At 40.3% G+C, this 24,352-nt stretch overlaps 1 protein-coding gene across 7 annotated transcripts in view; it reads right to left on the minus strand.

Annotated features, from left to right (window-relative positions):
• The window catches only part of KHDRBS2 (KH RNA binding domain containing, signal transduction associated 2), a 2,055,883-nt gene that overhangs the window by 1,576,383 nt on the left and 455,148 nt on the right, over positions 1-24,352 (minus strand). The gene's annotated exons all lie outside the window — the stretch shown is intronic.

Raw genomic sequence — 24,352 nt, forward strand, 5'->3', positions numbered from 1 at the left:
AATGAAAGGAGGCGGAGAGGGAGGAGCAAGAGTGTTGGCAGTGAAGAAAAGGAGCTCAGATTTATATGTGTTGAGAGAAAGGAAGTGAGAAGACATCCCAGATGTAATAGCGGAGAGCCAGGAAGAGAGTTTATGGTGGCTGTCAGGTGAGAAGGAGGAGAAAGAAAGGAAGAGCTGGGTATCATCAGCAGAGAAATGGTGTGAGACACCAAAGGAGGAGATAATGGGAGCTAGGAAGGAAGTATAGAGTGAGAAGAGAAAAGGGCCAATAACAGAACCTTGGGAACACCGTGATTGAGAGGAAAGATAGGGGAGGAGAAGCCACCCCAGGAGACTGAAAAGGTGCGATTAGAAATATAGGAGGAGAGCCAGTCGAGAACTGAGTCTTTAAGGCCAAATGAAGATAGAGAACTAAGGAGTAGAGGGTTGTCAACAGTATCAAAGGCAGCAGAAAGGTCCAGTAGGAGAAGAATAGAAGAATGCTTAGAGTAGCGAGCAGAAAGGAGAGAGTTGAGAACAGAGGTGTGAGCAGTTTTCGTGGAGTGAAGAGGGCGGAATCCAGATTTGGTGGGGGGGGGGGAGAATGGTTGGAGATGAAGGTAGAGAGTTGAGAATAGACAATTCTTTCTAGAAGTTTAGAGAGGAAGGGTAGAAGGGAGATGTGGCGATAATTGGATGCAAGATGGGGATTAGCAGAAGGTTTTTTGAGAATGGGGATGATAGAAGCATGCTTAAAATGAGTCGGGAAGGTGGATGTTGAGAGACAGGTGTTGAAGAAGGAGATGAGATAGGGTATTAAGAGGGGGTAGATTTTGCGTATGAGGGAGGTAGGAAGGGGGTCAGCAGGAGAAGCAGTGGGATGATTTTTAGAAAGGAGGAGAGTAACTTCAGATTGCGTGATAGGGGTAAATGAGGACATAGAGAAGGGAGAGGGTTGAGGGGGAGGTGGAGGAGGAGAATAAGAAGGGGAAGAGAGGATAGATTGTCAGAGATGGAGAACTTTGTTGAAAAGAAGGTGTCAAGATCAGAGGCAGAGAGAGTAGAGGCAATGGAATGATGGAGGGTAGGAGGAGAGAGAAGTCGAGTTAAGGTTTGAAAGATACGGCGAGGATGGGAGGACTGAGAGTGAAGAAGGTCAGAGAAGTAATTGTGCTTAGCAGAGTTGAGACAGGAGTCATACAGGGAGTGATAGTAGAAGTATGCAGATTGGTTGGAGGGGGTCTGGTGTTTGAGCCAGGAATGTTCACGGCGTCTAAGAAGGAGACGCATGGAGGAAAGATAAGGAGAAGTGGGAAAGGGGGGAGGGAAGAAGAGCAAGAAGTGAGGAAGAGAGAAGCGTTGAAATTACGTAGGTCACGATGGAAGAAGGGGATGGGAGAAGGAGGGGACAGGGAAGAGGAGGGCGGGGGGTGAGGGAGAAGACGAGTTAGGAGTGGCCAGAAAGGTAGCTAGGTAGAGAAGAAATAGGAGAAGCAGAGAAGGAGGAGGTAAAGATGAGTTCAATGGTAGAGCCAGATTGGTGAGAAGGAGGGGAAGGGAGATGGGTGAGGAGGTAGGAATCAAGGATGGACAGGAGAGGAGGGGGAGTTAGTAGAGAGATTGAGATTGAAATCACAAAGTACGATTATAGGGGAGGGCTGGTAGAGAGGAAACTGAGAATATGGTCAATGTCCTCGTAGAATGAGCCAACCGACCCAGGAGGGCGGTATATGATGAGGAAAGATATAGCAGGGGGGATTAAAGATTTTATATATGAATTCAATGAAAGGAAAAGTGGGTAGAGAAGGAGGAGAGGGAGAGGAGGTAAAGTGTGGACGAAAAGTAGGCCTAGGCTGCCTCCATGGCCAGAGGGGCGAGGGACGTGCTCGAAAGAAGATGAAGATGAGGTGAGGGATGCAGAGGTGTTATGGGGAGTGATCCATGTTTCAGTGACACAGAGAAATTGGAGGTTGAGGTGTTCAGAGAGGGGAGGAAGTTACTGACCGGCCCATAGGTCAGTACTCATCCTCTTGAGCTTGTAAGACAAGATAGCTGCACCATGTGAGGACAGGGGGGGCAGGATTCACATACTCCAGCACAACACAATAATGAGGACTCAGTAAGTTGGCAAAGGGAAGTCCGTTTAATGGCAAGTACATCACACAGGGAAACAAATGGAAATCAGCAGCATTGCGATCACCTCTCTCGCCCCGACTTCCACGAACTTCAGTTGAACAGCCACTTTTATGCATAAAACTCGTCATCATTGACGTCTAACTTCACAAAAATCATCATGCAATATAATTGGTTAGGAAAGGTAACTTAAGTATAGGTGCTATATCTGTATACGGTAACAGTGCATGTGGATTTGATAACTCTTATCGGGTGGGCGTCTATGTCCAACCCTCTACATCACTCGTGATAGATGTCACTACAAGTACAACGTCTCATTGGTTCTACTGGCTATGGGACCCTAGATTACTTGGTCTATTGTGATTGGGCAGGTTACACCCCTAGACATAAATCCCCATTTTAATTAACAGCATGCAGAATGGAAGCCCAGGTGCCTGGTGTCCCAAGTTTCACCATGCCTCCCTTTCATCAATCAGTATCTTAGGGCTATGTGTCAATTAGTTGGCTAAGGATGGCCTCGAAACTGTAGTCTCTTATCGGGAAAAGTTATGGCATCCTCGGGTTCTGGATGACATCAGGCGGTGGTACTTCTTTGCGCCTGGCTGGTAACGTGTCTGTTCACCATGAATCTGCTTCAGTTTCCAGCTTTTATTGAATTTAATTCTGCTTCGGCTCTGCCACCTGTCTGGGCCTCTCTTATCTTGACCTTCACGGGCGAGCTCGTATGCTCCGGAGCCTGATTCTTGCGAGTTGATGCTCTCCTTCCCTTGTCTGGTTGACCTCGATTTCCTAGGCATGAGCCGCTCTTTGCTGAGTTTCGATTCCGCTCCTTCTCTCGCCTTTGGCTGGGTTTCAAAAACTTGGCCTGTCAGGCCTCTGGCTACCTGGGTACATTTCTGCTTTTACAAAATGGAGTCGCACTTGTATAATGTGCTTCTTGAGGTAGATATATAGTCGGCGCATGCCACTTCTATTATTCTACTAAGCTTTGCAAGCAGCATCGGTTTCTTAGAATCTTGCGTTTCAAGCCTATTTACACACGTTTAACAGGACGGTTGCTTCAATCTTGTCTCCATCTTGTCAGCACCGTTTCCTTATGTTTAAACATTGTCTATTCTCTGTGTCCATTACATTGATTTTCATAGCTACTCGCACTGGCGTGCTTGTCTTCGATAGCCACGTTTGTTCATTTGTAAGTCTGTTCAGGCACTTATGTCATTTCTCCTGGCCTTCCATTAAGGCTTTTCGGGTCTCTTTGTGGACCGCATGAAGGTACTCCTCATTTCGTATCAGCGGCTGGTATGGCTATCTGATAGGGTACCGCGCTGCCCAGGGTTATCTTGTTATGAGCACTTCAACAGGCACGGATCTCCTAATGTATACTGGGCAGAGTCCCAGTGCGGCTCTCTGTTGGTTCATTTGCTCTTCATACGTCACGCCCCTTGGCGGGTACCTTCCTGGCAGATCGAACTGAGGGGCAGGGGTGCAGGTCATGTCTGGAACGTCCTCTACAGAGGCATATGAATAAGTCAAGAACAGCTGTGGTTTTGTTGGAGATCGATCTGGTATTCCAGAGGGCAACTTTGAAGGTATTGGGGGTATTGGAGATTTGTGGGTAGGTAAGGTTGCAGCGTGAGTGGTAAGGTCAGAGTGAGTGGTTTGGAGGTGGGAAGGAGTGGGTATGGGGAGGGGAGGGGAGGATGAGTGATGAAATGGCCATGATGATAAGATAGAGATTTTTGGGGGGGGGAGGGGGGTGGCACAGAAAGGGGAAGCAGAGAATAACAAGGAGCATGAATTAGAACAGATGGCAAGTATGGTAGGTATAGTATACCAGAATACCAGTTGGTAGGAAGTGAGGAGGGTTGTAGAGCAAAGTGTAGTCCAGGGTGCTCATGAGAGTAAGAGTTCCAAGGGGCTGGTGCCCGAGTTTGGAGTTTGTCAAGATTTTAAGCTGAGATTCCCAAGAAGAGGACATTACAATAGTCCAGCCTTGAGTCTATTAGGGCTCTAACAATTGTCAGGCAGTTTGTGGTGGAGAGGAATGGTCTGGTGGTGTTGAGGAGTTTGGAGTAGTAGGCTGAAGAGGAAGCAATTGCGATAACTTGTCTGGACATAGTTAGGTTGGCATCTAAGTAGACTCCCAGTGTTTTGACTGATTGGGAGACGGGGATGGAAGTGTTGTCTATTGTGAAGAATAGGTACTGGTCATCGAGTTTGATGAATGAATCAGTGGGGGCTAACAGTAGTAGTTCAGCCTTTTCCCCATTCAGGCAGAGCCAGTTTTCAGCCATCCATGTGTGGATGGTGGCATAGATGGAGTTGAGGGTTTGGAGTCTGCCTCGTAGTTACTGGACAGGGGAATGAGGACTTGAGTATCATCAGCATAGTTAGTGTACATGATGCAGAGCGAGTCAAGTATGTTGAACAGAGAAATTGTACAATTTTTATATAGCATGCGGGACAGGCAGGAACCCTGTGGGACAACAAATAGGATAGTGTTTGGGGTTGCGGCTGCATGGTCTGAGATGACACACATAGCTCTTCCTTGGAGGAAGGAGGCGATCCAGGTAATTGCATTTGATGAGAAAAAGGCTGAAGCAGAACGGTGTTGCCAGAGTACTTTATGATCCACCAGGTCAAATGCTGCTGAGACGTTAAGGAGAAGTAGTAGGGCAGGTTTGCCTGTGTCTCTGATATTATCATTTGGTTTTTAAGCTCTAATAGGGCGGTCTCGGTACTATGAGGAGGACGGAATCCAGATTGTCGGACTTGAAGGTAGGCTGCATTGTCCAGAATTTTGAGTAGGAAGGGCACAGTGGTTATAGGCCTGTAGTTAAAGGGATTGGATGGGTCAATGGGAGGCTTTTTTAGAAAGGGCGAACCCATGATTCTTTTAGGCTTGAGCAACCGATCCTGATGCAAAGGAGGCATTGATGAACTCTGTGATGAACGGTGTTACGCAGGTCTGCATACTCCTTGAAAAGGGAGGCGGAGCAGATATCACCTTTGCACATGGAGGATGTAATGTTCTTTGGGATCGCGGTGACTTCAGTTTCATTGACATCTCAGAATGAGAAGGGTGTTGTTTTGGAGGTCTGCTGGTTGGGGTGGTGGCAGGGTAGGATTAGAGGGGTGTGGATGGAGTTGATTGGCTCGTATTTTGTTTTGAAGGGTGTCAAGCTTGTGAAGCATGGCTGCTTGAATGTCAGCACACCAGGCGTCTTTTTTTTTGGTAGTTTGGAAGGGGGGGCAGGGGTTTCTAGCTCCCTGAAGATGGTAAATATTTCCTTGCAGTTGGATTTGGCATTACTTATTTCAATGCACAGCATTATAACTTTTTTCAATACATTTTATTTAACAGCATTTTTTGCAACACATTAAGAGCTGCATTTTTGCTTTTTAAAATCCAAACATATTCTATATTTTGCTGAGAAAGGAAGGTATACAGACTTTGGGATCACCTGCGCTAGGTCTTGGTTAAATGCTAGAAGTAAAAAATGATGTGTTCCACAGCTTGTGTCAGGGTAAGGGCCTAAGCCCTGACGGTGCAATAAAGTCAAACTGAGGAAAAAGGTAACCCCAGACAACAAAGTGTGCAGAGAAAATATATGATGAAACTAAATGATGTGTTTAATATAAAGTCACAATTAAATCTTGGTCAGAACAAGTTGTTTATGCAGTTGCTTCCTACATAAGATTACGGTTTCCTAAGACCACATAGCCAACATGTGTTTCGATCCTACTGCAGTTTACAAGGCTGTAAACTGTATTACATACAAAATGATAAAACCCTAAACCAGTAATCGTAAATTAATCGCCCGAAAAGTGAGTCCAAGAAAAATACATAATAGTTGCCATATTGTGAGTATGCACATGGTACAACACACCACAATTCGCCAGGTAAGATATTTAGGGTAGCAAATTTGCATAAAGTCAAAGGCATCAACATGTGATATACATTGAAAAACTTGGGGAGAGTAGACAAGCACATGGGAGATAGAAAAAAGAATAAAAGACAAGCAACAGGGACAATTTATTATTTTTGGATTACATGTGTGCTGATACAAATCCACATAGAGTAAGCAAATCCACATAGGGCGAGTAAATGGATCATATCCTGCGACCTGCCCAAGCCCTCCCCCAGCGATTAGATTTTGGACTAAGTCAGTGATCAGATTATGGTGTCCCCCCCTGCACTGTCTACATATATCGATCAAGCCAAACTTAATATGCAAGGAAAGCTGTGCAATTCTAGTGTGTTCACCTGTGTGGCTGGTAGGAATAATGGTATGAGTGACAGTAACAATAACAAAGTACCTACAAACTCAATACAGTGGGTGAGTTCTATCTTACCCAAACAATTAGGTTTGGAATAGAAGATATGCATGGAATACTGCTGCCCTTTAAGGGGGTGTTTGACTAGTAATATAGTCCCATGCCTGTCTTGGAAAAGGGGGAAACAATGTTCTACTTCCCTATAGAACTATCATCATCTCATAATAACATACGTGCATCCCTCTTCTAGGCAGCTAGCACAGTGTGAGATAAACAGTTTATGATCATTAACAAGAGGTGGATAGTGATAGGCATGGCCTATAATGTACACCACTTCAATAAACCTCATTCAAGAAATGAGAATCAAGGTGCTATGAGGACATGAGAATAGCAGAGTTACACCATAGAAATAATAGATAACATAACATAACACTTGAAATACAATTTAACAATAACTTCTTAGATAGATTTCCCATGGGTGTGTCAACAATGGCATTAGAGATGCCTCGCCTTTACTCATAAGCACAACCAACACAGTGATCCTCTAAAAATATGGTGTGTGACCTTTGCCTACACAAAAAAGAAAATCAACACTGCCTTAACCATCCAACACTGCAGTCATGCATATTTTTGGAGACCTCTGCTATTTGATGAAGTACCTGAAAGTACAGATTTGATTTGATATATGGTCTGCACCCATCCCCCTCCCTTAGCATAAACTCTGCGAGCTAGAACAAGCTGTGCATCTTTCCCTACCACATTACCACTGAGACACATCCAGTAAACACTGTTACTTTCCTTGAAATGCTATGTTCCTATTCACACAACATAAGATGTTGACATATTTTGTTGCTGCATGCAGAACTGAGGGAAACCTCATTCAGCACTTGTTACACCCTGCTAGTAATAAATACTATATATTTATTTGCAGTGAATTCCTATTCTGTGCAATACAGGTTCTGGTGACTACCAAGTACCTTGCACATATTGTATAAAGATGCTCACCTCTTTCCTTTCCCGATTAATTCTCAACTTTCTTAAGCGGAGCAACACAGATATGTCTTATGATGAAATTAACCACATCACTGACAAAAAGGCAGAAACTATGTTTTCCAGAGTGACCCTAACAAAAAAATCCTGAATATTTGATATTGAAGGAAATTAATAAAACACATCACACTGTTCTACACTAATGGGTTACTATAGGGCCCAGACTATACCATGGGGACTTCACATTCCACTTAGACCAACATTATACAAATACAATATGGAATTTGTTAGAACATGGAAATCATTTTTGAACAAATGCTCTCTAGACTTAATTGTACTCACTTTACAGGAACTATTCTTACAGGTTAATTCACTATGCAAACACATTATTGGAAGCCACATTGAAATGTCTACATTGTTGGGGAAAATTCATTGGTTAAAATATTAGTTGATATTAATACTAGGTTAGAAGCATATGGAAAAGAGCTCAGCAAAGAAAAAACAGGACATTTAAAAGGGATGTGTTTAATTATTTGAACAAAGATGTATACCTGTATGGAAAAATATAAGACCCATTCTAATATAACAAAAGAGGGCAGCTCTTTGGATTAATCAAGTTCTGATTCTGGTAACATCACAAGACTTATTAAAAAATGTCATGACATTGTACAGAATGCAATATCATCTTTGAGTGACCTCTAGTGATGCATCCCAATAGACCCATACAAACTGAAACTTTTTTAGAAAAAAACATCAAGAAGAAAACAACATTTTAATTCTAATAGAAATGTCAGACTCTGATTATGTTAGAAAGAATAAGATGAGACAATTTGACAAGAGTACTGATGTCTTGGACTTGGAGAAACTGTAGTTGTTTAGAGGCAAACAATCATACTATATACCGAAAGTCACTCTAAGACTATGGGCCTCATTACACGGTAGGCGGTAAGGGTTTACCGGTACCGGTAAACCCTTACCGCCTTACTACGAGGTCCCTTTGCGGGTTGGGGAATTTACCGCCTGCTTTTTGCAAAGGGACCAGGGAGCTAATTACGGTACCGCAATTTGCGGTGCCGTAATTAGCACCTTCCCCATTTCCATTATGCCCTATGGGGCAAAAATGGGAATGGGGAAGGGCAATAGGGGAAGGGGGAATTACCGCCCCACCAACCTTGGAATAGGGCGGTAATTCCCCTTTCCACCAAGGCGGTGCCGGTATTTTACCGGCATGGACCAAGGTGCTAATAGCACCTTGGTCCACCGTCATCTGTGTAATGAGGCCCTATGTATTCTTAAATTCCCTTCACAGAAATATAGGACGTGGAATCTGAAACTTTGATTAAATGCAATGCCCACTTTGGAAGGTATTGGTCCTAAATTGGAACTTTCAAGAGCTCTGTATGGCTGTAGAGCCTGTAGAAACATGGAAACGGAATCTGTGTTTCATCTGTTGCTAAAATGTCTTGCATTTCTGGGGGATAGGACTAGACTATCGGCTCTTTTGTGCACTTTACGTATACAGTCCTTACAGACCTGTTATGGGATAGAGTAATGGTGACGAATAATCAATCATAGATTCTAGCATTGTGTAAATTATCGGAATTCATTTTTGCTAAATCGAAACTGATTGTGCAGCAAAATGGCAAAAATGGCAAAAAATGTGGGATGTTTCGGAAACAGGAGTGTTGGAAAAGTGCCATCTGACCCTGTGTTTTTCTTTTGTATTAATGGGCAAAGCTGCTGCTGATGTGTTGTTTGTATTGTTTTGGACTTTTTCTTCCCTTTTAAGTGTAAAAGGTTTCTTGTAAACTGGAAAACACTGAATAAAAAAAGAAAAAAAGAAAAGAAAACACGTGGTGAAAATGTCCACAGCCAACGAGCAAAACTACACTTTCTAACAAAAAAAAAATGTTAGCAACATATCAGTAAGAAGTGTGAGAAAAAACATAGTGTATTACAAAAAGGTTCACATTTGATAGCTAGATACAGTAATAAACAAAGGTCAAAGTATTCATGTTCATTTGTAAATTTAAATTGAAAGCTTTTTTGTTTCCAGTTTGGATATTAATGAAGATGATAATGATGATAACATGGAAGATGACTATGTTGAATTCAGATCCAAAAGTACATTTATGCCACAGATAACTACCCATTCTATGATATGTTTCATGCGACAATTTTGAAATATCACAAGACATCAAAGGATATTAATGAAGCTGATAATGATAACATGGAAGGTGACTATGTTGAATTCAGATCCAAAAGTACATTTATGCCACAAACAACTACCCATTCTATGATATGTTTCATGAGACAATTTTGAAAGATCACAGGAAACTAAACTACTGGAGGCCCAAAGAAAGTAATCTGAAAAGGGGCAAGATGAGAACTATTAAATCATTGTATGGCAATGGAAACAATTCAATTTAACCAGCAGGCAAGGGTGGAGCACTAGTAACATTGAATATTTTGCCTTATGAAGAGTAGGATTATAGACAACGTCAAAGAAACATGCCCTGCTTGATGGAAATCTTGTTAAGGAGATCCAGACCAACTTAACAACACTATTGAACTACAATGAAGATAAAGGATGCATCAATGAGAAGGCCTTGAAATGTCATTGTGTATGTATTGTAACACTCCAATACATTTACGTGAAATAACTGCTACTAATGATATTCTGCTACATTTGTAGATATATATTGACTACTGTATTACCGATCACTCAAAAAACATTAACATACCTAAAGGTTACTCCACATTTCTTAACTTTAGAATCTATCAGATTATAAGAGAGATATTCTTATGACAATTGATGTACACAGTTTATATTCCTCAATACCACACTCTTTGGGCATAGAAGAAGTTGATTGGATACTATTACAGAAGACTCAAATATGTGCAACAAAACAGTTTATTATAGCACTGCTTGAGTTTATTCCGCAAAGCTCATATTCAAAATCAAGGGGTAATAATAGCTACACATTTCTGGAACTTGTACACATTTGAAGAATACCATATTACCAACCATCCAGTCTGGAATACATATTTTAAACACTGGGCACATTACATAGATCACGTGTTTGCCATGTGGCACGACATTCTTAGTTATGTTAATGCCATTGATCAACACATTCAGTTTACCTCAAATATTAGAGATCTGGGAGTACACTTCTTGGATGTTGATGGTAAACCAGAACCACTTAGTTATATCATCAACATGTTTTCACTTGCAAGACAGGAACAACCTCCGATATTGTCTCAGATTTCATCCTCCCTGCACACCAAAAAGTCTACTGTGCAGTCAACTGTTAAAGGTGAAGCTTTTTTTTTATACTAATGATGACCAGTGCCATAACGAATTTGAGAAATGAATGGGGACATTTGTAGAAAGAGGTTATCTCAAAGAATAGTTAAATAATGCACAAGTGAAGGTGTCAATCAAGACAAGAGAATAATTTATGCAAATCTTCCCTTTCCCAGACGACTCTGGTCTTTGTCCAAGTATGGTAAACAGAGTCATAAAATCAATAAGAGTATCTTAAAACACTGAGACATTTTACAATATGACAGCAAATGATGTAACACCTTCTGTATTTACCTTTGAAAGGATCATTCATTTCTAAGATGTATTTGGCTGTAATAATGCTGATAAGAACATCAGATGCAGCACTAGAAGAACAGCTACCTACCCATGTCTGCAATGTAGTACTTGTTATAATATCACAAAAGGAAACATGGTGTTTCATCCTACCAGTGGTTTGAAGATTCCATTACAACACTATTTGTGATACCATGGACATTACATATTCGATTAGATACCCAAGTGGTCTCCATTAGGTGGGACAAGCCACAAGAAAGGCAAAAGTTAGATGGAATGAGAAACGATCCAACATCAGAATCAGAAATGCAAACTCATCTGTCAATAGACATTTTTCTGAACCTAGACACCAAATAACAGATATGTGCTTCCAAATTCTAGAAGTAATTGACACTACAAATTCTATTTCTGACATCAGTTAAAGATTGGACCAACTTGGGGACTATTGTATAAACCGACTATTTAGAAAACATGAGGCTTGCCTAGATGCTTGTATATCATTGTGCACTGATAGTTCTCTATATAACACTCCATTGAGAATTCATGCCATAGTCATACTATATTATTTTCTACAGGTTTAAAAGATATAGAAACGATAAGCTTTTGTCTTTCATGTGTCATTTTGCCATCCATTTAAAATGAAATGTTTTGGCCATTTTTTTCTCATTCTGAATGTGATGACATCATCACATGATCACGTATGCGTGAAATACCAGAAGTATCGATTTTAACATGCCTCTAGTAGCATTATGCTGGTATACAAAGTATACCTTTATCTCTATATGGGTGCATTGTTATATTACTGGCGAGTGATTCTTTTTTTAAATAAGTTGTATATTCCAATACACTATTTGCAGTGTAGATCACGTTTTTCTAAAGTTAGTTTATTGAAATGTTTGCCTCATAGCAATCTGCTGCCCTATGCTGAAACATTTGGGTTTGTGAATAGAAGATAGTTGTTATCCCTTAAATACTGTATTTATTGCATTGCCAAAACACGTGGCTTACTATGTAAGGGCGGGATAACAATACAATTTACCCATATCTGTATATATGTGTGCCCACCCTGAAATGATTATTTAAACTTTCTTTGTACAAATAAGAATTTCACCTTAATTACTGGCTCTGCTTGATGTCAGGTATGAACATGGTTCTTTTACATGTGCATTGCACTGAATATAAGTGCACTAACATGATTCTCACACATCATTATGAATGTTTGCGCTTATGAAGTACTGTGTGTCTGAAATGCAATGGGAGCTATATCTGTCTCTCAACCATCTGGCTAAAGGAGCTATAATATACAAATTGTGTTTGATTGCTACAAAGACTTGAGGGCTTTTTGGTATTGCATTTATGGCAGTAGTTATTACTAGAAGAGTACATCCAGTACTGCTGGAGATTTCGCCAGGTCTATATACAGTGAGTCTCTGTATTGTGCAATACAGGCTGTGGTGATCACCAAATACGATATATATCATTAGAAAAATGTAAGGTGTCACCCACTTCCTTCCTTGCCTTATCCTGTCACTGCCATCGCCAAGTCTGAATGCTGTCATGAAATTAAATTTCAATATATATATATATATATTTGTTTGTAATCATGTCTTGAAAAATAAATCCTTATCGAATATGTGTATTATTAAACTTTATACACCTCAAAAGGACCTTGGAATTCTGTCGGTTTTTAGGATAGAACACGATGGTCCAAATAAATCCTTTTTGTTCAATTAGATAATTCTTTGCAAAAGGCATGACTATGAGTCAAACTAGAATGAGAGTTACTAGCATTAGAGAATGTTTTTGGCTAGGGCAAGCTAGCTTGTGAGAATTCTGTCTGGTTCTTGCTGAGTTAAAATAAAAAAAATTAATAGCACATAAGCAGAATAATGTGACCTAAGAATTAAAAGATGCAATGGTGGACAGATCAAATCCTGGGACCCAGTGAACTAGTGAGTCACCCAATTCATTAGGTGGTCACCCAGTTAATGTGGTGAACACCAGGATGGATCAATCTATTATGGATCAATCAGGAAGGCTGTAGCCTCGTACCCCACTGCTGCTAAAGAGAGTGATCTCAGTAGGTTTCAATTGAAACAATCTCAAACAATCCTCAAAGCAAGGTTGTGGCCAGTGAATGAAGATGCATGCTCTTTCAGCATCATGTGCCAAAATGTCATGTCAAGTTGCTTTGGTAAAATCTCAAAATCTCACATTAAACATTTTCTGAATTCATATTCTAAGGTTTATTGAGCAGATAGAGAGGAAAGGCTTAGTCTACCTTGCCAGGATTTGGAACTGTGATCTGGCAACAGTGGCAGAGACAGCCTGTGGCCTGATGTGAAAGGCCTACGCTCTTCTCTCCAGGGCCCAACCTTCACCTTTAAATGCAGGAGAGCAGAGAAATGTGGAGGAGGCTGTTGATACTGTGTTTACAGTATGATCAGTGTGCAATAAATGAGCACACTGAAAGTAGACCGAAACATGCTCAGGGAAAAGAAGAGATTAAAGCATTACCAGGCACAGGGCATTTCCTTCATTAGATATAATACATGATACCCATCCATTTCTGAGTTTTCAGTGGATGGAGATGGAGATCAAACACAAGATTAAAGACACATAACATATACGGAAGTAGTTCCTTTGTCTGAAAACAGAATGCTGTATTTATTCAGCAATGATAATATGCAAAGGATAGCTCTACAAGTATATTTATAAACAGACATTTTGCATGACGAGCACTCTGCAAAAACATTAAAACACTGGTAGTATCTACAGAAAATAAATTATAAAAGCGAACACAAATTGGTTCAGTAATAATTCAATACTCACCGCAGAATGGTGTGTCTGGGAAAATGTGTTAACAACTTAATTTGCAGATTTTCAAATGGTATGCACATTATACTTGGTACCAAAGAACCTGAATATGTCTACCAATGAATACACGCAGGACACCATAATAAGGTCTGTTTGGGACCTGTTTAAATCTAAAAAAAAGTACAACCAGACCATAATTTGCACAGAATATAAACTTTGCTAAGTCAGGTATGAACAAATAAAACATTCTTGTCTTTTATATCCACATCGAATTGCATTCTAGGAAGTACGTCCTACATTTACGATGTGTTGCATTTGTTAGATTAGTTGGGGAAAGTGGATAGCTCTTGTTTCACATTAGTAATTTCGGCAGCCTTTAGAAGTCTCACATTAAACACTTCTCCATCATGCATACAATCGTTGTTTCTGCCAATCAAATGGGTTAATTTATAAGTAACTCTCCAGAGATCATTGTGCAAATGCATGAGTTTATTTTGAATTCTGAGACAACTCTCTTTTATCATCTTTACCCGGTCAATAAAAATAATATAATTTATTACGGTGATAATAAAGCCTATTATGTGAATGATTTTGAAGCTACTGAAACTCACTATGATGCAGTGAAGTTCACTGTTTGTGCTAGGTGGCCTATTGACAGCAGTGTGTTTGTTGAAAAAGAGGTTGTGAGCACCTGTGGGTGGCTGGTTAGACAGTGGGAGACACAGTTATACATTACAAATAGGACATTTGACATAGAGTTCCCCCTCATTCCTGCCATGCTAGACACTGTCCTGCCACATATGGCAGTCCTGCAGATGTTGGCCTCCTGGGAAGACATCATAATTAGTATAGAATGAACCATTGCCTCGGCCATTGAATAAGGTAGGTCTTCCTAGTAGGTGCTGTGAATTATATTATTTGCAGGGCAATTGTTGCCTCTGCCCTTAACACCCACATACTGGCCCAGTTAGCAATCGTATCTTCCACGAAAACACACTGAATGACAGTGCAGCCTCCCTTTCTTTTTAAACTGCATCTTTTGTTTCCCTAATGCCTGCATGTTAGACATTAAAAAAGGTGAACTTTTTTGTAGCAATTACATTTTTGTCCCATCAAACTCAACAATGTACGTACTCCGTGGCAAACATTGACAACCAGCTGGTGCCATTATCACAGAGTTTCTTTAGTTCTGTGCCTAGAAAAATCAAAGTAGATGTCTTTGAGGCACGTTGTGTTTTGATACAACTGAAGTCCATTTTGATCATTTTCATGTTAACATTTCTGTTTTTCAGTGTAAAAACATTATAATGAATGTGATGTATTACCAATAACAATTATGATGATGTCAGCAAATGAGTTTTAAGAGAAGAGCGAAATGAAGAAGGAGAAGAAGAGTGAACATAAATAGGTAATGAGTTCCAGAATTTGGGAGCAAAAGGGAGAAACATTGAAAATGGAAGGCCACACAAAGAGGTTCAGGGGAAGAAAGAAGAAAGTGATATTGGGATCATGTGGAACGAGAAGGAGCGTGGAAAGAGACCGAGCATGATAGATATATTGAGGCTAAGCCATGTGTACAATTGAAAACAATGCACAAGAAGTGGAACAACAGGCAAAATTCAAAGGATTGTCAACAGGGGTGCCAAAGGATTGTCAACAGGGGTGCCACCAAGGGGTGGCCAGGAGGGGCACGGCCAACCTTCTAAAAACGCTGGCCCCCCCATTGGCAACCCTGCCAAAAAGCAAGCAAAATATGCTTTTTCCTGCACTGATCTGTGCATGCATAACAGGTTTTTGCTTTTTTGCCGCGGGAGCACGCAATGGTCTGGAGTCAGGGGCGGACGGACACGAAAATAGGCTGTGTTTATTTCCGGGTTTCCTCCTCATGCTGGCTGCATGTACGGCTCTGCCACAACATTTTTGGCTGAGGATTTTCTGACGTGGGCATCAAGGAGATGAAAATGTGCTGTGATCAGAGAGAAATGTGATTAGATTATTGCACAGATATATCAGGTATGCCTTCATCCAGCATTATCTAAATTGAGATTTAGTGCACACAGGCAGCGGCAAACAACCTCTGCCGTGGACACTGTGTTCTAGGTACTGACATGTTCATTCGAAATCATCATGAATCAGGAATAAAAGGGGCAAGTGAAAGAGATTAATCAACCAAACCCCCCCCCCCACCCCCCGCGAGGAAATCTAAAGCAGCACTGCAGCTCATCACAGCCTCGTGATTTACACGAGACCCCAAACTGACAGAACAAATGAGGGAGGTTAGTGGGGGCTGGGGGGCATAGGTCTCCAAAATGCCTGGGCAGGCATTGAAGTCTGTATCGTTGCTGCCAGTGTATGGAGACAATACAATGGTAGACATTCATTTAAAAGTTTCTTTGTGTGATGTACTTTTTCGGAGCTGTCATGTCTGATCGCACTATTTGTCTTTCTGAACAACATATGCATCATGTTATGTTTCGTTGATGTGTGTTATGTTATGTTTCGTGCAGTCATTTTATTAGGATTCATTCCCATTTCCGAATGGCATATTTGATCCGGATATGTTCACTGTTGGGAACATAAACTCGCATATATCTCAACATTTGAGTCCACTGTGCGGGTGAAACTGCAGGTTTTGTTTGCGGCGAGGGTGGGGTGTGGGGATTGGGGTTATTGGGTAGTTAAGGGGATTGGCGGGTGAGTGACGTGATTCCATGACAGGGGCAGACCAAAGATTTCATGGGAAGTGTTGAGCCAGGGCAGAGTCTGGCAGTTGTGGCCTCGCTCTTGGGGGCAACCAGCCGAGGCTGTCAAAAGTATGCTCAAAACGAGGGTGTCTGTGTCAGGGTCAAAGGGACTCTGAGCAAGGAAAGGGATTGGGGCAATGAAAGAGGCTAAAGAGATTTGGGCGCAACAAAAGCTACTGGGGTGAGAAAAGAGGATAACGGGAGAAAGAAAAGGAGATAAACAGTACTGGGGCAACACCATTGGCTAAAGGGTGCTGGGGCAACAAGGGACAAGAACAGGGGAAGAAGGGGGCAAATAAGTGGTGCTAACGGCCACAACAAATGAATACTACAGTGGGGCTGGCCTGGCTGTGTCTCACTGTGACATGTATTGTTGTACTCGCATTAAGGTCAAAGGCAACAAGATGAGTGTTCTTACATGTGGAGCGCATGTTTCCTTATTTTGACTTGGGTCTTTATTTTATTGGTGTTTAAGGTCAAAGGCAACATACATATTCGTACATGGGGGAATATAATATGATGCATGCAACATAAGTGTTCTTATATGAGGGGATTTGTGTGATGATATGCTACTTATATAGCGCTTTCGCCAAAGCGATGTACAGAGAACATATTTACATCAAATGTATCTCCAGCCGAAGTTTGCACTCATTTAATGAGCTTTATTCATTTATTGCATTTATTGACATCGCCCAAACCTGTATCACAGCGGTGGTACAACTTGATAAGCAGGGAAAACAGTACAGTACAGAACAGTACAGTACATAGCAAGAGAGAGGTAACAAGGTGCAAAAGCAACATAATAGAACAAGGCCCGTAGAGGAGGGTAGAGATTACGGAGGTTACTTTGAAGTATAAAAGGCAGAGTGGGCCTTGCCAGGATTTGAACCTGTGAATCACACTCAGATTACAAAAGTATGCGCTGAGGCCGCTGAGCTATTTTACTGGCTAGCCAAAAAAGAGCATGCAGCATTGCAGTTTATTACTGGTGTTACCGTTAGGGAGAAAATACACCATGATGAGTGTTCTTATATGTGGAGTCGGGGATTTGTGTAGCCAGCAAGGATATATTTTCTTACTGTGGCATGGCTTTTTTTCACTGGCATTAAGGCAAAGCCAACAGGAGTATGTTCTTACATGGGGATACTGGCATGTATTGGGAGAGCTAGCATAAACATGATTTGTTATAGTATCGTTACTGGCATTATGGACAAAGCAAACATGAGTATTTTCCTATGTGGAAATAGTGGCATATATAGGTGCACCAGAATGGACATGTGTGAGCACAATCAAAATGAATATGCTTTTTTACACTTGCAGAGTACTGGACTATAGTGGGCAAAGGCATAATGAAAATGTGTTTGGAAATGCTCCTGTGCATTTTTGGTGGCTTGGCATCTAACATACTTTTTCATGTCTTACCCTACAAAACCGATTGTAAACTGTGTGACTTTTTACCTAATTTATCACAAAGTGTACTGTAAAATACACTATTTTAACCCATTATTTCAAACTTTTTCTCCTCAAGGGGACAAACCCCCTTTGAATGTTTTGCCCTCCCTCACTACTCTCTGTCACTCCTATGCATTTAGGCTGAGGGTCGAAGAAGTGCCCTTCCTTCTGCAGGCTCTTCTTAATGTGGGCTCTACTAGATCAGCTACAGGCCCCACTTGTTACAGAATAATGGCTATGCCTCTGGTTAGTTGGGGTGAAAGATGGATCTAATGGGCCAAAGGAAGGCATGATATCTACTCAGCCTCCTGGGCTTGGGGAGGGGGAGTTAGGATGAGGGGGGTTCAGTAGCACAATAGGTTTAATTTCCCGTCTCACTAACAGTTTTCAAAACTGTCATCCAGCTCTGCCAACATGTTTTGGCTGGATCTGCCCCTGTGTGGCACCCTGTGTGCCACCCCAAGATTTCCTGTGGCCTCATCAGGCCACACCTATGAAACATGTGTGGGGGCACCACTGATTGTCAAGCAATCAAGTGTAAGGCATTAGAAATGGAAGCTCGAGGGACAAGTTGAAACATGATGTGAATAGAAGAGTTGTAGGTTGAATCCAAGGGAACAAGGTGATATTTGCTAAGACCGATCAGAAGAGCTGATCAGTAGTCTAGTCTTGAGAAAACCAAGGATGAGATCAGAACTTTAGTGGCATGAAATGATAAGAGAATGGAGCTCATTGATATTTAAAAGCTGAAAACAGCAGACCCGAGCAGTGTTGGAAATGCAGGAAGGGAACAAAAGGGAAGAGTCAAAAGTGACGCTCAGTGTACAAGCTGAAGGGATCATGGAGATGCAGGATTGAGAAAAGAAGAAAAAAGAAGAACAGGATTCATGCTTTAGATGAATTGAGAAGAAGAAAACTTGAATGAATCCATGTTTGAACAGTCACAAGAAAAGCTGAGATATTATTGTGGATTGCTTTGGAGATGGAGGAATAAGACAGGGAGATCTTGTTATCATCCACATTTAAATGGCAAGATAGGCCAAAGGGCTTAATTATTTCTGCAAGAGGGGTGTTTTAGAGAAAAATAGAAGAGGCCCGAGGACTGAGTTTTGGGGAACACCGTGGTGGAGAAGAGTACGAGAGGAAATGCTATCATCCCAAGTAACAGAGAAGGAGGTTCAGAGTGATAGGAGCTAAACCAGTTTTGTGCAGAACCGGCTATACCAAATGCAGAGTGAAAGTAAGAAGAAGAAGATTATCCACCATGTAAAAAGAAGCACAGAGTTCACGGAGAATGAGAATATATGAGGGTTAAGAGTGTTGAGTGGGAGGTAGGGAATCACACTCTTGTGGAACCCTCCCGTCCCTCGCACACACAATGTTGTAAAGACAACCAATTGTTTAGCTGTTTACTATAAAAAGATTTAACTCCAACAATGTTCCTTAAAATAGTACATTTTACCCCTTTTTGTGTATCAGTTTTCATATAGAAAATATTACTTCATATCAAATATATCTGTTTACATTTGTATCTCCAGAACAAGATAAATGCAAAATTCAAAAAAATGAAAAGGGTATATCCTTTCGCTGTATCATCAAAATCTAAGAAACACAGTAAATGGTCTAGTCATTCCCAAATGAATCTTGCACAATTTTACAAATTTTCAGATTCATGGTAACTGTAGTTTCCAAATTTTGTCTACTTCTGCTCTACGCATTTTAGGAAAAACATTCCCTTCTTCAGGAGCTGCCAATTCACTGTGGTCCTAATTCTTTTCTGCTCTAGGATTAATCATATATAATCATATATTCGTATTCATTCTGTTACAAAATTCTCAACAACATTTCTGTCTGTCATGTGTGCTTAGAGAACAATAATCACCTGGATGATGCTGTGTTAATCAGGAGTGTTATTCAAATGCAAAAAATGTTCTTGTGTTCGAATTTCTTTGAGTAAATCTGTTTCCTTCTAGGTATAGGAGAGGTGTGATCATTAAAAGGAAGCATCTGTATTGTGCCTATTTATAAAGAAGTTACATGCTAATAAGGTAAGATTAGCTCTAAGCTAAAGAGAAAGTTCAAACCAATTCAAGTATACCTGTTAATAGCGGCCAAAAATCCTGCTGTATTGTGGCAAACTGTGGCTTACCTGTTGCTGTGGATCTTCCACTATCATATCACTTAAGTTTACATCCAGTTTATTCCTGTAAATCAGGCGGGGAAGCTGTGTCACAGATTTCTTCTCTCCAAAAATTATCAATTAACCCCAAATGTGAGGCTTAATGCTATACCTGGATTCTTGCCTAGAGGCAGTCTAAACATCAGGGATTATTCCTTCTGTGTCTACTGTGTTCCACTAGTCCATTCGGTTCGATCTACGTTTTGTAAGGAGATCGAAAATGTAAGTTACTCTATTGTGATACCCCTTTAATTTAAATATTCCAGTTGTAATCCTCAGAATCATTTTATGCCTGAGAAGGGCCTCCACTTACCTCTCCACATTATGTCTATGGCCGGTTTTTATTGTCCTGCGTCATGACACCACAGCGTGATGATGTCATATGTTTATTTACATTGGTCGCAGTAAATTTGTTCTAGTGCTTAGCCGATTTTGCTATTATTATCCCAGTGACAGATATAATCAGATGTGTCCCAATTGGCACAATGTTCAAGATATTATAAATTTGGATGGTTGATTTAATTAAAGAGCCAGTATGTATAACCCTCTGGGGATCTCCTAAGTCGATCTATGGTTACTCTTCAAATTGGTGTGGTGCGGCGCCTTAGACGCTCACATGGTTATTTAGCTTCCTCTTCATGTGTCTCAGAACCCATGGGTTTCCAATCATGGTGTACACTTGTATATTTGTGCTGGATACCAAATATTTAATAATTTCTCCTGGTAAATATGCAAACGCATGCTTTCTAACCACGTTGTATTATAATTCATATTAAAGATGAACAATCATCTCAATTATATTGGAAGGTTGAATTCTGACAATAGTTTGGTTTCTACAATTCTCAAAGTCAAGTTTTTCTTATCAGAGTGTGTCATCCCGATGTCCATTGTCAAATACATGCTCACAATATTATAGAGTCATTTTGTATCAATAATAATTAATTGTGTATTCAACGGTTATACCAAGATACTCCAAGTGATGAATAAAAGTGACATGTTGATAATCTCAATAGCGCAAAATATGATTAACTCATTGTTAATATTTCACAATTCCTGTCATTCTCATTGACTCACAATTTTATAAATTAGCGTTCTCAGACAAAACAGTCAATTAAGCCTTCATATCAATGTTTATCTCTTTCAAATGTTAAACATACATTCAAAAAATGTCAGAAACCCTTCTTTACTCCTTTTCCTCATAATAAATAGTTGTATTGTCACAGAAAGGCACTGAAGCTAAAATCTTCATTCATACCTTGAGGAGTTAAGCTGTTGAGGGCTTCAATCCAATGTATTTCTCTCTGGTCCATGTGTTTAGCATGGTTCCCCCCTCTGTGTGCCTTCTTGACTATTTCCAGTATGATTACCTTAAATTGTGCGATGGTATGTCTATTTTCATTAAAGGGTCGGGCAACTGGTGATTTGCTGTTGTTAGTTCTTATATTACTTTTATGTTCATTGCACCTCTCTTTCGATTTCCTTGAGGTTTGTCCCATACAAAAGATTCCACAAGGGCAGCTCAAGCTGTATATCACTGATTTGGTGTTGCAAGTAGAAATTTCTTCAATTTGATTGTATTGCCTTTTTTCGGGTTTCTCACATATCCTCCTTTCATGACATTTTAGCAATTGTTGCAATTTAAGCAGGAGTATGTCCCCGTTTTCTTCATGCTTAACATCTGTTGTTTTTCTTGTGATTGTCTCTCCGCTTTCACCAGCTGGTCTTTCATGGTCTGTCCCCTTTTGTATGCTAGTATGGGTAGTTTTGGGAATAGTTGGTGAAGTTGTGGATCCAGTTCTATAAGTCGTCATTTTTTCTTAATTAGCCTAGTCACATGATGGCTTTGTCCTGAGTATCTTAATGCATATACACATGGAATCCCTTTGGATTTGGATTTCACTTTTGCTTTTTCAATGATTTGTATGGGATAACCCCTGTTCACATATTTTTCAGTAAATTTTTCATTTTCAATTTGTAATGTCTCTTTTGATGAAATAATCCTTTCCAGGCAAAGAAATTGACTGTAGTGCAGATTGTCTTTTAAATGTTTTGGGTGATGACTCTGATAATGCAATGCATTGTTTACATCTGTCTTTTAATGGTAAATGTTGGTTATTATTTCATTACCCATAATTTCTCGTTCCACATCCAGAAAGTGCAAATTTGGCGTCCCCACTTCCATGGTGAATCTGATTCTTTCATGGATAGTGTTTATATCTTCAAGAAATGTGTCCAAATATGTTTGATGCCCCCTCTAAGTGACAAACACGTTGTCTATACACCTTTTCCAGGTGATGATGTTCCTGATCCACTTCTCTTTGGACAATACAGATATAGTGTCCAAGTGGTTCATGAACACATTAGCATAAGCTGGGGCCATTAATGACCCCACGGATATTTCAGAGGCTTGTAGGTAGACCTGAATTTTATATCTGAAGAAATTGTTCACCAATATTATTTTACTTAATTCCAAGATGAACATTTTTCATGTATTTATTTTTCATTTTTTAAAGCGCTCACAAAGCCCGCAGGCATCGAGGCACTGTTACAGGAATTGTTTGTAAATTAATTGTGTAATAGTTTTTTTTTCTTAGTTGCATATTTTGTTGACTTCACAGGAGTTTCCTCTTAGTAAAGCCCATTCGAGGGATCCAGGCCATGCTGGTGTGGGATCGATGTATAAAGACTTTGCACATCAAATGACACTAACTTGTCAGTCTCCTGCATTTCTGTCAATTCCCGTATTGATTTAAGGAAGTCAGTTGTGTCCCTTAGGTATGTGGCTGTTGTCTGTACCAATGTTTGGAGAGCGTTGACCACATATATGGCTTGCGGGTTAAAAATGCTTTCCGTGCCTGCTAACATGAGTCTTAGTGGAGTTTTTTTTTAATCCTCGTGAATTTTTGGTAATCCGTAGAATACCAGAGTGATCGGATAGTCATTAGTTAAGAATGTCTGTGTTTTTCAGATATCCAATCATGATCTCGTGCTTTCATCAGGGTATCCTTTATAATCTTGGCCACTACTTTGGTTGGATCCTGGTCTATTTTAATATATGTGTTCTCATGCTCCAGTAAGGTTTTTATCTGGTTGTCATAGAATTCAGTGTCCATGATTACAATAGCTCCCCCTTTGTCTGCAGAATTTAGGGTTAGGGTTGGATCACCCGCTAGGTCTCTAATTAGCTGGCTTTGGTGTTGTCTGGTGTTGTATCCTTTATTTTTGGAAAAGTTCACTTCTCTCAGATCTTTGGTAGTCTGACTTTCAAACATCTTTAGGGCTATATTACTTATCTGAGGAACAAAGTAGGTTTTGTGTTTGATTTCCAAATAGTCATGTTCAATTGTCTGTCCTTCAATTGGTGGTTGGGTTTTAAAAATACCTTCAATCTCATGTTCCTCATCAATCTGTGTAAATTTTCTCCTCCAAAAGGTTAGAGTTTTGTGTTGGAATAAAAGACAATCCTAAATTTAGCACGACCAGTTGTTTTTTGTAAGAATTTATGAAGAAATATTGAATACTAGCTGCTCGGTTTGTTTCTCTATCATAGGCTTCTTGGTGCCTCTTTGTGTTGTCTTTTGTCTAAAAAAGGTGTAGACTGTTGGGCATTAGATGTTGTTGCTTACTGGGATGTGTTCAAATGTGATGTTGGTTTTGATCCAATATTGGTATTTCTGGTTTCTTCTCCACTCGTTGGAGCTCCACTACTAGGATCCCTTTCATCAGTGACAAGTTGGTAGGGCAATCTCAGTGGAATGAAGCAAACGAAACCCAGATTGAAAAGGTGGAAATCTGTGAGTAAACAAACCATTCTAGAAATTTGGAAAGATAAGGAAGAAGAGATATAGGTTGGTAGATTGCAGGAGAGCCTTCCATATATGATACTTTATCAACACTAAGATTCTTTTCAGCAGCATTGATCGTCTTGGTCACTGGTTTAGACACATGCAAAATACTGAATTGATGCCTGATGTCTGGAAACCTCACACTCACATGGCCATGTCCATGCCCATATGTCTGTTCATTGCTAACAGTTCAACCTCAAAACCATAGCAATCAATTGTGTAAAACTCTGCTTCTTCATTTAACAAAGGAAGTGCATTCTCAAACCTGTGCAAGAGTGCTGCCTGTTCTTTTCACCATGCTTCTTCTACTTTATAGTACTTTATCTACTATATA

Source organism: Ambystoma mexicanum, chromosome 4p, assembly GCF_040938575.1.
Source record: "Ambystoma mexicanum isolate Mex_15411 chromosome 4p, UKY_AmexF1_1, whole genome shotgun sequence".
Classification (NCBI taxonomy): Eukaryota; Metazoa; Chordata; class Amphibia; order Caudata; family Ambystomatidae; genus Ambystoma; species Ambystoma mexicanum.